Source organism: Amphibalanus amphitrite, unplaced genomic scaffold (genome assembly GCF_019059575.1).
Source record: "Amphibalanus amphitrite isolate SeventyFive unplaced genomic scaffold, NRLGWU_Aamphi_draft 000493F_arrow, whole genome shotgun sequence".
Lineage (NCBI taxonomy): Eukaryota > Metazoa > Arthropoda > Thecostraca > Balanomorpha > Balanidae > Amphibalanus > Amphibalanus amphitrite.
Window position 1 is genome coordinate 99113 of NW_024881987.1, and position 13917 is coordinate 113029.

Sequence of the window (13917 nt, forward strand, 5' to 3'; positions counted from 1 at the left end):
GATGAGGTTAGTGGTCGTTACTCCAAGAAGATAGTGAGATATAACGAAGCTTCTTAGGTAATTTCTTGAGATGTGTGTCCAGGTCAAACGTAAAAATGTGCATGCATGCATTGACAATTTTTAATTTTTAATTTTTAAATTTTAATTAATTTTTAGTTATTTTTTCAATTTAATTATTTTTTTAATTTTAATTAATTTTTAATTTTCAATGAGGCAATGAGCACTTTTGACTTTGCAAACCCGTATCGATAAAACAAGGTGGTGTTGAAGACGAAACAATCACAGGCGGTATTTCTTTTTAAATTATGTTTATCAGAAGTGTATGCGACTTATGTTTCTTTCCTTCATAGGCAGCACTCTCACTAGTAGCGATCAATTAGGTAATCATTCGATTGTGAAGAACCCTAAGCAGAGATTTCGTTCATTGTGACGTCTGGAGAAACGTGCTGGTATGCGCCCTTACCTGAACAAAGCACCTACGCTATAAAACATGCGACGTTGAATGACGTTATTAAGCTACGGTCAGAATCAAACAACATTTGAAATCAAAGGTAATTTTCAGCTATGACTTCCTACGCCCCACCATAATATTTTTCAACAGTGATTACGCCCCACCGTTTATTTTACCACTCTAAATCCCCCGCTCCGACATCTCCCGGCACGGACCGGCAGCTCCCATCCACCAGACCAAACGGTGTCCCGGTCCGCAGTGACCGTTTAGTCGCCATTAATCACACCGTTCCGCTGCCGCCCTTCAGACGCACGTCATTGAATGGACACGGCTCAGTGAGCTCCTCCAATGGCAGGCGCCAACGCGGGACGTGTGATGTGCCCGACTTGACGTTCATTGGCGACGTGGTAACAGACGCACATATAGGCATTGCTATCAGAAGTAATAAGTTATGTCAATCACAGCGAACAGGAACCTTTCCTAATGCGCTCGAGGCTATAACAGTTCCAATGTTAGGCTTCTTAACGAGCAATAGTTATGAATATATATCAACAAGTATTCACAGCTTTGTGTGTACCGTATCTATCATACAAATGATACCCGAAGGTTGTTTCTTCATTAGACAAACACTATTCTTTAGAATTGTGTTTTTCTATTGAAAAACAAACTGAGGGTGTTTCCATTTCGGGATAGAATCCGTGTTTGGTGCAGCGAATTGGGGCACCTTGCACCGTTTGCACACGAACCGATAGATTTTGATTAAATTTTCAGGGCAGCTGCCCCCGCAGATTATCTACCACGAAACACCCTCAGCTAAGAATATAATTATTTTTCTTGCACGTGGCACGTGCACGTGTTTTAGGCCCATATGCTTCAACATTAGGTGGATTTTCGGCATCGCATTTCTTGCAGACGGGCGCTTGTTATGCGATGGGCTTCTATGTGCTGGGTGGCCACCCCGGCATCTACCATGAGCCGGCGGCGCCGTTTCGGGCAGCCTCGGGAAGGGGGTGCAAATTGCACGTGCAGCCGCCATTGGTTTAACGTTACGAAATGGGCCAAAACGGTTTTTCTCGATTTGCTCAAAATCGGCTCAATACATTTTCTTTGTTTTTTGAGTACCGGTAGTCGGTCAGGGGGTGCGTTCGCCAATGTCGATCGCTTGAAATATAATTAACTTTTTTGCACGTGGCACGCGCACAAATTTTTACGTGTTAAGTCAATGGGATTTCTTGAAAAAGTTACTATAATCGATTTTGCTCAAAATTCCCAAGTTAGATTTTGAAAATGTTTCAGTATGATATGCACCCACATGTCGCCTACCACGTGGCATAGGCCATATATGGGGCGATTGAAATGCACGTGCACGCCCCGCACATGTTTTAGGGGACCACCTCCGTGAAAATTTGACCACTGCTGGTATGATGGTCTGTGCCGCGCAAACAATGCGTGCCAGCGGCACCAATCGAGATCAGTCGTCAAGGGGATGCTCTAGGCTAGTTGTACACCTCATCACGTAGTGCACGTGTTTTCGCACGTGCGCCATGTGGGTGTAGCATTTTGGGGTAGGTAGCCATTGGTGCATAATTATGCTCAGGTGATAACGTCACTGCATGAGTTTGAGCCAGAGCTCCAAGTCGGTTGCGACAATGACCAATGGTGTTGGGTCTACTACGTGTCAAACACGTGGCCGCCCGGGGTTCTCCATTCCGGAGACATTGTGACCGATAGTGAGGTAAGCTCTCATTTAAAGATTGACCAAATTTGCTCGGCCACTGGGAGGCAATGGTGGCGCACCCGAAAGTCTGCCCAAGGGCACTGACGACCGCTTTCATATGGCACAAAAGGGTGGTCGGTTTATGTCTTTAGGCCACACGTGGCACGTGACACCTCACCTTGAGTGACCACGTGCGCTCTCAACGTAAGGCGTTTTGGACATAACTTTGCCAATTATGGGCCGATTTCGACGAAACTTGAAACATTGATGCAATAAACTGACCTGCGCCACATACGGCACAACAAATACAACAAACTGATGTGCGTCGTTTTTGTCTCTAGTGCGCCATTTTAGCTACAGTGGCTAAAGTGGAGGAATATTACGCGTATTTATTTCGACGGCCCGATTTCGTCGAAACTTGCAACGGTAGTGCATAAAACTAGGCTGCGCCACATATGAAGCGAGGCATAAAATAGGCTGTTGTGCGCCATTTTTGTCTATAGTGCGACATTAAGTGCCTATAGAGGCTAAAATTAAAGAATCTTTCACCAGTTTCATGTATTAATAAATTAATAAATTACTGTGAGGTACGCATATATAATATATATATATATATATATAGTCTCGCGTCACTTTGGTCTTAATTGCGTCGGCGTTTCGGGCGTGCGATTTGTGCGTTTTGCGGTGTTTGCGTTTTGCGGCGGGCGGCCGTTTTTTTTGCGGTGCTTGTGTTTGACGGCGGGCGGGCGGGCGATGCGGGGCGTTTTTTTTGCGTCCTTTTCGGTGTTAATTTTTTTTCGGTTTCCGGCGGCCGGGCGTTTTTTTGCGGTGTTTGCGTTTGGCAGCGGGCGGGCGATTTTTAGGCGTTTTCGGTTGGTGGTTAGCGTGCGTGCGATGCGGGTGGTTTATTTTTTTGCGGCGTTTTTGCGGTTTTTACGGTTTGCGGTGGTCGGGCGATTTTTTCGACGTTTGCGTTGGCGTTTCGGGCGTGCGTTTTGCGCGTTTTGCTTGTTTGTGTTTTGCGGCGGGCGGGCGTTTTGTGCTTTTTGCGGTGTTTGTGTTTGGCGGCGGGCGGGAGGGCGATGCGGGCGGTTTTCTTTTTTTGTGTCGCTTGCGGTGCTTAATTTGTTTGCGGTTGGCGGCGGTTGGGCGCTGTTTCGGCGTTTTCGGTTGGCGGTTAGCGTGCGTGCGATGCGGGCGGTTTTATTTTTTGCGGCGTTTTTGCGTTTTTATGCGGTTTGCGGCAGGCGGGCGTTTGTTTGTTTTTTGCGTTTCGGGCGTGCGTTTTGCGCGTTTTGCGGTGTTTGCGTTTTGCGGCGGGCGGGCGTTTTTTCACAATTCAAAGTCCCAACCTTCGGGCCGCAGCGCTCCTCGAAAAGCGCTGCCCTCGAGTAAGACGCTACCACAAATTGTCTCTCGGATACAAATTGATGTTCTAAAACAGATCAAAGCTCTAGCATTCCAACGTTTTCTTTAATTATGAACCTATCACCATATCTGCTGAGCTCATGCTCCGTTGCACATGCTGTATATGCATTGCTTGTGACGACTTTCGTTCTCCGGGTAACAGAACATCTCACCATAGGTAATAAACTACATATAATTCGACCACCCATGGTACGCCCACTGAAAGTCCCCATGCGCTCCAATTTGCACCATTAGCCATTAGGAGCAATGTCTGAATTAAATGCGCCACGCCGAATCGGTGTGTCGTCGTCTTCCCATTCCGGATTGCTGCTAATCATTCGCGGTGATCTGATGACCGTATGAAATGCTGACTCGATGACTAGTAGCTTTACAAAGGAAAACTACATTGGTAGTGCTCTATGCTGAGTAAAACGATACAAAATATTGGGAAAAAAACGTTGAGCATTTGTACGAGTATAATAGATAAGCGGTAAACGCTAAAAGCACACTGAAATCTAAACCATACCTACAGCTAACGATGACACTATTATTTGCAGCCGGAAACGTACTTCTGTACTTCGTTGAAGCTGGACCAAAACAACGACCAATATGTAGGTAAGTCTAATGCTACAATCACACACTACTCTATATCAGTAGTCTATGCTAAACATAAATCGCTTTAGTGATTGCAACATTGCAAGTGCATTGCCAATCAAAACTAATCGTTTAGAAAAATATCAATATAAGGTTTGATTGAAATTGGAAAAAACATGGTAGGGTAGAAAATAAAAAAAACAAACAGGGTAGAAAACATGGATAGAGGTTCGTTGCTAGAGACTAATACCAAACAAGGTAGGCAAGGGGTACCCCTGATAGTTACGTATTCTAGTCACTTACCGAACATAGGGAAAATACTGTGGGACAAAAAACGTCTTCTGTGTAGGTCTGAAAGGCTAAAAAATGTGTTTGATGCTGACATGTTTGTATCCTACAAAAGAGGGACGAATCTCAAGGATATATTAGTACACAAAAAGACAAAAAGTTTGATACAAGATGATGTGAAAGGCCGGGGAGACTGTGGCAAAAACTGTGTAATATGTAAAGTAATGTACAAACAAGAGGATCGTATCAAAGGACCAGGGGGCACACACACATGCACTTATGACAAGTCGATAGGTTGCAGATCTAGGAACGTAGTATATGGAGTTTTCTGTGAGGTGTGTGATTGTGTGATATATGTAGGAGAAACGGGAGGTGTATTATACCAGAGACTTCAAAACCATTTGTCAACTATCAGATGTCAGAGGAACGATATGGACGTAGCAGCTCACTTCAACGGGGGAGGGCACGATCTTTCCAACGCTAAATTTGTAGGGCTAGAAAAGGTATGGAAAGGGTGGGTCACATACCGTAGAATAAGAGAACAAAGATGGGTTGGTCTCTTTGGCACACACAAAAGGGAGGGGGGAGTAAACACAAAAAGCAGGTGATAATTTACACTCGCTGATCACCACTACTAGCTAGCAATACATGGACTGATGATTATGTTTAGGCTTCGATCGATATCCGTGTGCGTCTGTATGTAACATGCTGATTTATGTTGTTCGATTGTTATCAAATTTGCCCACTACATACTACGACCGAATCGACAATTTACGACATTTGTACTAGTGCGAAGGTAGTTGTACGTCTGCTATACGTAGCTGCGAATAACAAGACACACTTTTGTATATATAATCCTGATTGTGTCTCTGGTATTGTCTTATATTGTGTCTTTGCTATTGTGTCTTTGGATCACCTACAAGAGGTAGCGATTTTTATGGCGCATGTGTACTTCCCATCGCCAATTTTGAAATTTTGTGAAAATGTGACAAATGTGACAATGCATTTCGCTGAAGCAGTGGCAATAAAGACCACGAAACTGTCCGATAAAGCCGAGTTATATTTAATATAAGGTTTAGTATAGACGTTTTATCAATGGAGCCTATCGATGTTAACATTCTATAGCCGTTTTAGTACGGCGCGCCACCGTGAAGGACTCTTTTCTGTGCCCCTAAACTAGTCCATGTTTGCACTTTTACACGCCGCCTTGCATTGGGACGCCAAAGTGAGACACCCCCGTCCCGGACGTTTGCCGTCTAACGGGACTGGAGACGAGCAGCTGACACAGCGCGACGAAAACGGCGCGTCACGATTGTCGCCCTGCGCCACATCCGCGCCAGCTGCGCCGCGCTCCGCCGCCCAGACGGTGCAGTGATCATTAGACCGGAACCGCGCGCCGGTTGAACCTGAGAGCTTTACGAGACTGACCTGACGCCGGTGCATCGCGGTTGTGTGAATTATGCGTAGATGGTATTTTATTGTGGAGCAGTTGGACAGATGTTCCATAATTTACCAAGTTGAATATTGAATAAACGAGGACAGTTCTGAACAATTCAACAAACTGCTCATCTGTTGCATTTTCAAAATTTTACCTGAACATTTGAATTCGATTGAATTTAATGTTCAATCGTTAAATCGTTGTAATGCCTTTGATAGTTGATGTAAAACCCTGAATTATTGATGATGAGTATCAGTAGACAAGTAAAATAAACGGACAAAGCAGCACATACGCAGTTCCACCCACAAAATGCTTAGTCAGCCTGGTGTAGCGTAAGTACCATGCAGACAGGTTGTAAAGCTCGCATTCGCTCACCAATACGAGTACGACGCTCGCTGCCCGTGTGCCGAATCAACTCTGTCCCGCTTTTGTAACCAGCGGCAGAACGCAGGTCACGCTCGCGCTTAGACACCGTGTAACCGGGGCACTGGGGTCTATGTAAGGTAGTTTGACAGACACCTGCAAACGCAGGCACAAAGGCAGGCACTGACGACAGCCAGCGGTGACGGTTTTGCCGCCATCCCACCAGCTTCGTGTTTTTAAAAAGAGGGAGGACCGGTGCGAGCGTAAACGCCACTGATTATGGTGCGTGCCTTTCGCCGACGACCTAATGTTGGTCATACTGATGTGCTTCCCCGTTACCTACGTTAGAGTAGGAAGTTAGTCCATGTCCTGTATAATGTAACAGAAAATAGATTAAAGTGGGCGCTCTACATATAATAGATGCATTTTCAATTAGAGCTCTACATATATCCGCATTTCATTATCGACTGTCATTTTCAGTTACATTTCCCCTGTAGTGCTACACGAACCCGTAATAACCCGACACAACCCCCTTCATCTATGCCCTTTCCCCTGCCCTGCGCCTCTTCAGTGAGTTTCGAGCCGAACGCCACGATGGAGACGGCCCACCACATGCTGTTGTATGGCTGCGAGCGACCCGGGACGGACGACAAAGTGTGGAACTGTGGAGATATGGCCATCAGTGACCCGGACAAACGCACCGGGCCCGTCTGCCGCGGCGCCAACAAGGTGGGTCAGGTCAACAGAGGTCAGCCGGTCGTAACAGCGTGAGCCAGGTGGGTCACGGCAGGTCAACAGAGGTCGGCTGGCTAGAGCAGCGCCAGCAAGGTGGGTTGGGTCAATAGAGGTCAGCTGGTCACCAGAATGGCTCGAGGCAGACGAAATATTAGTAGACGTGTTGTGCATTGACGGATTATATCTAGCTGTGTTTTTTTTTCACGTCTCGTTGTTTGACAGATTATCTACGCGTGGGCCAAAAACGCCCCGAAACTCGTTCTGCCAGACGGAGTTGCGTTCAAGATCGGAGGAGCAACTAAGGTTAAATGCCTGACCTTACAAGTGCATTATGCTGATGTTTCACTATTCAAAGGTAAGCGCTGCGAAATCTAGCAGAAAAGAATTAGGTACACGACGATATTTGCGGATCACATACCTATAATACTCTCAGAGAAAATGGGTACAATCGAACTTAATAGAATATTTGCGGTCCATCAAATGGAATTTCGGCTTTAATTAGGCATAGTTATTTTAGTTTCAATATAACAGTCATCTGCATAGATTCAGTACTTCGAATGTCTGTAGGATCATTTGAGCATTGTTCTAGTACGACTTAAATCAATTCAAACATCTAACTGGTTTCTTTATTTTACAGACGGGAAGACGAAAGACGACTCCGGGGTGTTTCTCACATACACGAAAACTCCGTTAGTATCCGTCATTACATCATGTTAGCTTGGAAGTCTTTCACCGCCGGCGAAATGGTTTCGGTCTGCGACTGACGACTGCAGTCGCCGACTTCCCTGCGTGTGAAATGGGCATGCATTGTTGACAGTCAAATCTGTTGAATCACTCCCTATTGTACTTTTGCTGTTACCGATGTGCTCACTCGTCCTCAATTGTGGTTTGATAGTCGCGTTTTGCGCTGTTTGTAGAGTGCTAATGAGCTCTGAGCTGCTAATTATTTAATTTAGTGCAACCCATCCCGAAGTACAGAGTAAATTTGCAGAGACAGTGTTTTATTGTTCCCTGACCACAAGCTGATGCTCGTCTGCAGCCAGCCCAAGTCAGCGGGCGTCCTGCTGATGGGCACCGGCGGCTACATCTTCCCCAACTCGGAGGAGCACATGGAGACCGCCTGCGACATCACGGAGGACACCGTCCTGCACCCGTTCGCCTTCCGTACCCACACACACCAGCTCGGTATGTGTGGGAACTGTGAGCCGTGACGTGACGTGACGGTGGCAGCATCTCTAACGTCTGACAAAACGTCTCACAAAACGTCTGACAAAACGTTTAACAAAAAACATCTGTAATAGCTCGCTTGGCTATTATGCTAAAAGATATTTCCCACATCCGACTTTATCGTGAAACAGATAATTGCAACGTTTGTATTTGTTCTTCAGTTTGTCCCATTGTTTTCTCCTACCTACATTTCGTGATATTGTTATTCGGGATTTGCGATGTCTGTATGTACAGGGTGTCCCATAAGTTCGTTCTCACCTGATATTTGTATGTAAAACAGAGTACATTTTTGATATGTTTATAACCCCTCAATGTGCTCCCCATTTCATAGGCAAACACATGAATACATGCTGCGACATGCCAACCGGCATGTTTGGCAGCATAGCAGGCTTGAAGTTAGCCCAGACTGACTTGGCATGCGCCGTGAGCTCCTCAATGCTGGAACACCGCTTCGCTTCGACGAGCCTCGATTTCAGTATTCCCAACATATTTTTATGAAATTTGGATCCGATGAGTTGGCTGGGCTGTGATCTTACCACACACGCCTATCACAGTCTCCTGGCACTGCTTCTAAGCTTTGCTTGACCTGTGCACTGATGCACTGTCTTGCTTGAAGATGGGCCTACGACCTCCCGGATGCCATTTTCTCCTAAAAAATGTGGTCATACTTGCGGTTCGAGTTAAGCTAGAAAGCTGAAACTCCTGCTAGATCTTCTTGGAGACGCATTCTGCGTCCCAAGACTGTTTCTGGAGTATCAATCGCAACGTGATCAGTGTCTGGACGCATATTACTCCACATTACCGTGACTCTGGCCTTTTGCATAGGAATAAAGCGGGATGACATAAAAGCCTTTTCCGTCGCCCACATGGGACCGTTTTGGGGTTTGAACCGGTGTTGTGTTTTATCTCGAGCACGGACTAGGTAGTCCAGATGACCACATTGATGTCATCGGCCCCCCAGTTTTTTTTTTTAGCCTCAGGCATAACGAAACACATGTTTGGCCATTTTAACCCGCGCCCTGCTGGGGGGGGGGGGTTGAACACCCCCCTTGTGGTTTTTCGCGAATATCTCAAAAACGGCTTATCATGCATCGATTCTACACATGTTGTGAAAATTTCAGACCAAGGTCATTCAAGGTCAGGTCACCAGGTCACTTGAAGTGACCTCACCTCATAAAAAGTTTCAATGTCTGCCATAGCTACACCGAGTGACCGATCGCTTTGAAACTTTCAGCGATTGCTAAGAGCAATAGCATGTACAAAATGTTTATCTCAGAATTTTGATATCGATGACCTAAGGTCAGGTCAATTTTGCGACCTCCCCATTATAAGTCAATGGGAGAAAATTGAAATGCGCCTCTTTTGGACGAAAGACATTATAAACATTCCCAAACACCGAATTACAAGTGGTTTAGACACACTGAACATGAAAATGGTGTCCGTGACCCTTGTTTGTGCCCTGAGGTCACGAATGGTATCTAACAGTTTTTCGCAAATAACTTTTGATAGAGGCATGCTAAAGCGATGAAAACGCCTTATATCTGTTCAGCTCGACGATACGGATCGACTGATATGCAACATGACCCTTTCCGGTCAGGTCATGGCCTTGACCTGAGGTCAAATTTTTAAGTTGACCTTTCAAGGTCAAGCTATAGTTCATTCGATGCGTCTTGACGAGAGGAACACGATGCCGGTGACAGTAAGCTCGTACAAGGCTTGGGTCAAAAGTTATTGCAGAAAAACTGTTTCCGAAAAAAAAATCGGCTATTTTTGCAGTTTTTGCCATAGAGATCTTATATACAGAGATGACACGCCTATGTTAAAGCACTTGATTTCGTGGCGATTCAGTGGGTCTTTTTAAGCAAGGTTTTCTGGGGTGCCATGGCCCGTGACTTGCATTTTGTAAGGATTCGGTCAAGGAGATTGTGTTCACATCCGCTTATTTTTAAGTAGAGTTTTTCTTTTTTGTCTAGCTGTGACGCTTTCGAGCGTTATTATTGAAATGAAATTAGGCATGTTTTAACCTTATGCTCGTATCAGGTACTGCATGTATCACCTCGCCGTCCGACGGGGGGGGGGGCGGGTGCCGCCTCCCTATAGGGTTTTTCACGATAGCTCCGAACACGCAGGCGGAGCTGAAACTTGACATACCTGATCCAAGCCGCATCTTGTGACACCAACCGCATTTTCAGGTCAGGTCAGGTCACTGACCTGTGACGTCATAAGTGAACCTCTGCACAGTCCTCAGATGTCGCAACTTCGCAACGCCGTCAGTGCCAGAGGAACTTTCACAGGGAGATAAAACTTACAGGATGTAGTATCATCCAGAGGTCTCACAACTTGTACATATATCTCGGATTTTCCCTAAAAATCACATGAGGTCAGGTCGGCCACGTGACCTCACCATTAGGTATAAGTCAATGGGGAAAAATGAAAACTGCTATGTTAGCGCCGAGAACTATCTCAAACTGTCTCCAGCACATGGAATCGTGATTTCTTGCACGCCTTGCAAGGTCCGATGCTTCACTTTTGCATTGTTGACATTGCGTGGCATCATTTATGGTCACTTGGGTCATTGATTAAAGAAAGCGCGGTTTTGAGGCTCATGATTACATATATAACTGCAATGAAAACCGTAAGACGGTTTGACAAAAGTCAGTTTGTCAGTTTGGCCAACATGTCTTATTTTCTTGGCCCTATTTTGAATATAATTATTAGCATGAGGCTTACGGTTTTCATTGCAGTTATATACTTGGGTCATTAGAGTTTTTCATCAATAACTCCCCATCAAATTGAGTTAGCGAGTCGGGAAAGTCACCAATAAACTCAGGAAGACCTGCCGATTCGAGTAATATGTAACATAACCTCTTTCAACCAGCTTCGTGATCTGGGGGAGCTGACCTGCCCTTGACGCGAGGTCAACACCTCAAGTTGACCTCACCCGAACAAAAAGTATACCATTCGACGCGCCTGAGCGAGGCGAACACGATGATGCCAAAATGGCGGCTCTCCGACCGTTTTTTTTGCGAAGTTATGAAAAACTGAACCCTGGCCCTTGGTCACTTGACCTGACCTCATGAGACCTTAAAATCGGGTACCAGTCCCTGCGTCTTGTAACGGCGCACACGCTTGTTTTTTCCGCGACGCTCTAGCTTCATCAGGGGCGAAACGGCGAGGGAAATCGTACCAACCAACCCCCCCCCCCCCCGCCGGCGCGTATGTAGAAAACCAATAGGTCCGGCGAGGGTTAATGTATCATTGAATGGGAACATGCAACATATGTATATTTGAGCTTGCACCGTGCTCAGAAAGGTTCAGAAGTCAGAACAGCCGTTTTCACGACGGTTGACCGAAAGCGCGAAACTTGACCAAATCTCAAGGCTCTGAAAATTCCATGAACCTGACCCAAATGACCTTAGACCTGTAACCTTTTTTTGAAGGGGGACCATGTCGGGGGGGGGGGCATAAAACATGCATCGCACAACCCTAGTAAATAGTAAAGCTGGTTCATGTGCTGACCCTTGGTGACCTGACCTGTGGCCTGAAATGGTATTATCAGTGACCTCTAATAGCAACATATATACTACGCAACGTACGCCCTATTTTTAAGGTATCGCGAAACATTTTATCTTTGACCTGACCTGTGACGTCATCGGTGACCCCGAGGTCAATGAAATTGGAGTTCCGTCGACAAATTTGACAAGGCTACCGAACATCGTTTGAATGTTACGGATCCGTCCAGTAGTTTCGGAGATACGGGAGGGGGGCTAAAAAATGCCCCCCCCCCCCCACCGCGTGGAAGGTGGCCGGGAGGTCCACCGCCTGCCGGGTTGATGAGAGCCTGAATGAGAGAGAATGTTTTTAGGCGAGCTTTTAAGGAATTCAATAAAATTCATGGAATTCAATAAAAATCATGCTGCAAATTTCATTGCTTACCTCAGGAATGAAATCAGCCAGGAAAGAACAGCAATATTTTTAACCAGTAAAACGCCTTTTGGGGCGACCAACGGAGCGAGCGAGAGAGTGGGCCTTGGACAAGCGAATTTGCAAGGGACACCTCCAACTAACTTGTGCACTGCATCCTACTAACCGGTCCCTAGCGATGTGCCAAATTTGAGCGCAATCGGCCTAGCCGTTTTCGAGATCTGGAAGCGGCACCCTGCACGTGCACACGTGCAAAATGGGTCACAACTGACTTTTGCACGGCACCCTATAACTAACTGGTCCCTAACAATGTACCAAATTTCAGCACAATCGGTTCAGCCGTTCTCGAGATCTGGAATCGACCCCTGCACGTGCGCACGTGCAGCAGCACCCCAACTGTGGCACATGGATATGCATTGCCTAATGGGTGCCTCAGGGGCGTAGGATCCTATACAGTTGGGGGGGCTTCAGCCCCCCCAACTGGCTGGTCAGCCCCCCCAACTTGCCAGTCAGCCCCCCCAACATTTTGAAATACGGACAAATCAAAGAAAGCTCAACTTGGCAAGGTTAAATGGTACTATTTTGGGGAGTAGTAAAGCAGGCGTCACACTTCTGTTTGCAACCAAGGAGATACGCTGTAGGTTAGGCTGTAGGTTGTAGGTTTTAGGCTTTAGGTGGTAGGTTTTAGGTTGTAGGTTGCAGGTTTTTGGTTGTAGGTTGTAGGTGAAGTTAGGTCAGGTTTGGTTAGGTTTGGTTTGGTTTGGTCCGATTAGAAAGCATCTCTGGAGTCTGGTTATAGCGCCTCTCTGCTTTACGACTACCCAATTTTGGCCTTAAAACTAACTGGGGGCCTTGGAAGTGTGCATTGCAAAGGAGGGAGTAAATTTAATTTTTAAAATGACTTTCGAGTAACAATATCAACTTCTGGGTTTTTAAGTCGGTCGATACGTCCCCCCCCAGTGAGAAATCCGTGGCGACGCACTTGTATAGGTGAATTTAACTAAAACTACTGAGCCGAGTGACTTAGAACGATAAAGCTTCATCTTAGAAACGACGAAGACAAAATGCCGTTTGATCTCGACATACTCGCTCCCCCTGCCCCGGTCGTCAGAATTCATCCATCAGACCCGGCATGTCGGCCGACCTGTAGCCCCCCCCCCCCCCCCACAAAAAAACGTTCGCCTAGATGCTCCCTTGCCCTCTGTAAAGAGGAGGCCTCCCGGGATCCTCCGCCCCCTGGCCAAATCCTAGGTAGGTACGTGCCTGCAATTGTTTCTTGCATTTTGGGAGCATTCGTGTGGCTACACGACCTACAACTTAAAAAATAAAATTATGCTTCCAATGATATGCAGAATGCGGGGGTTTTGCGAAATACTACAACAGAAATTGTTCTGTGACGTCCTGCAGCTTTACCGATCACGATCGCCTACTTTGTCGATACCGCTATCGTGGCCCTAGAAGTATAGTCGAGGTGGTCCCTGAAACAGCCAAAAGGGAGCCATTAAACAGTCTACAATCTTTAGGCACACAAAAACTTGACTCTTCCGAAATGAAGTGGGTGATTGGTGAAAAATGAGTACCTAGATTTTAGGAAAGTGAGGGTCCCTCTAAGGAGCCCCTTAAGCAGTTTGCCAAACTAGGGGATAGGAATATAAATACTGAATCAATCAATAAATTGAATCTCTCAACAGCCTTAACCCGCGCCTTAACTTAAGGTCTGCCGAGCAACGCGCCCTGCTGGGGGGGGGGCAATTTGGCCCCCTCCCCCTTAAG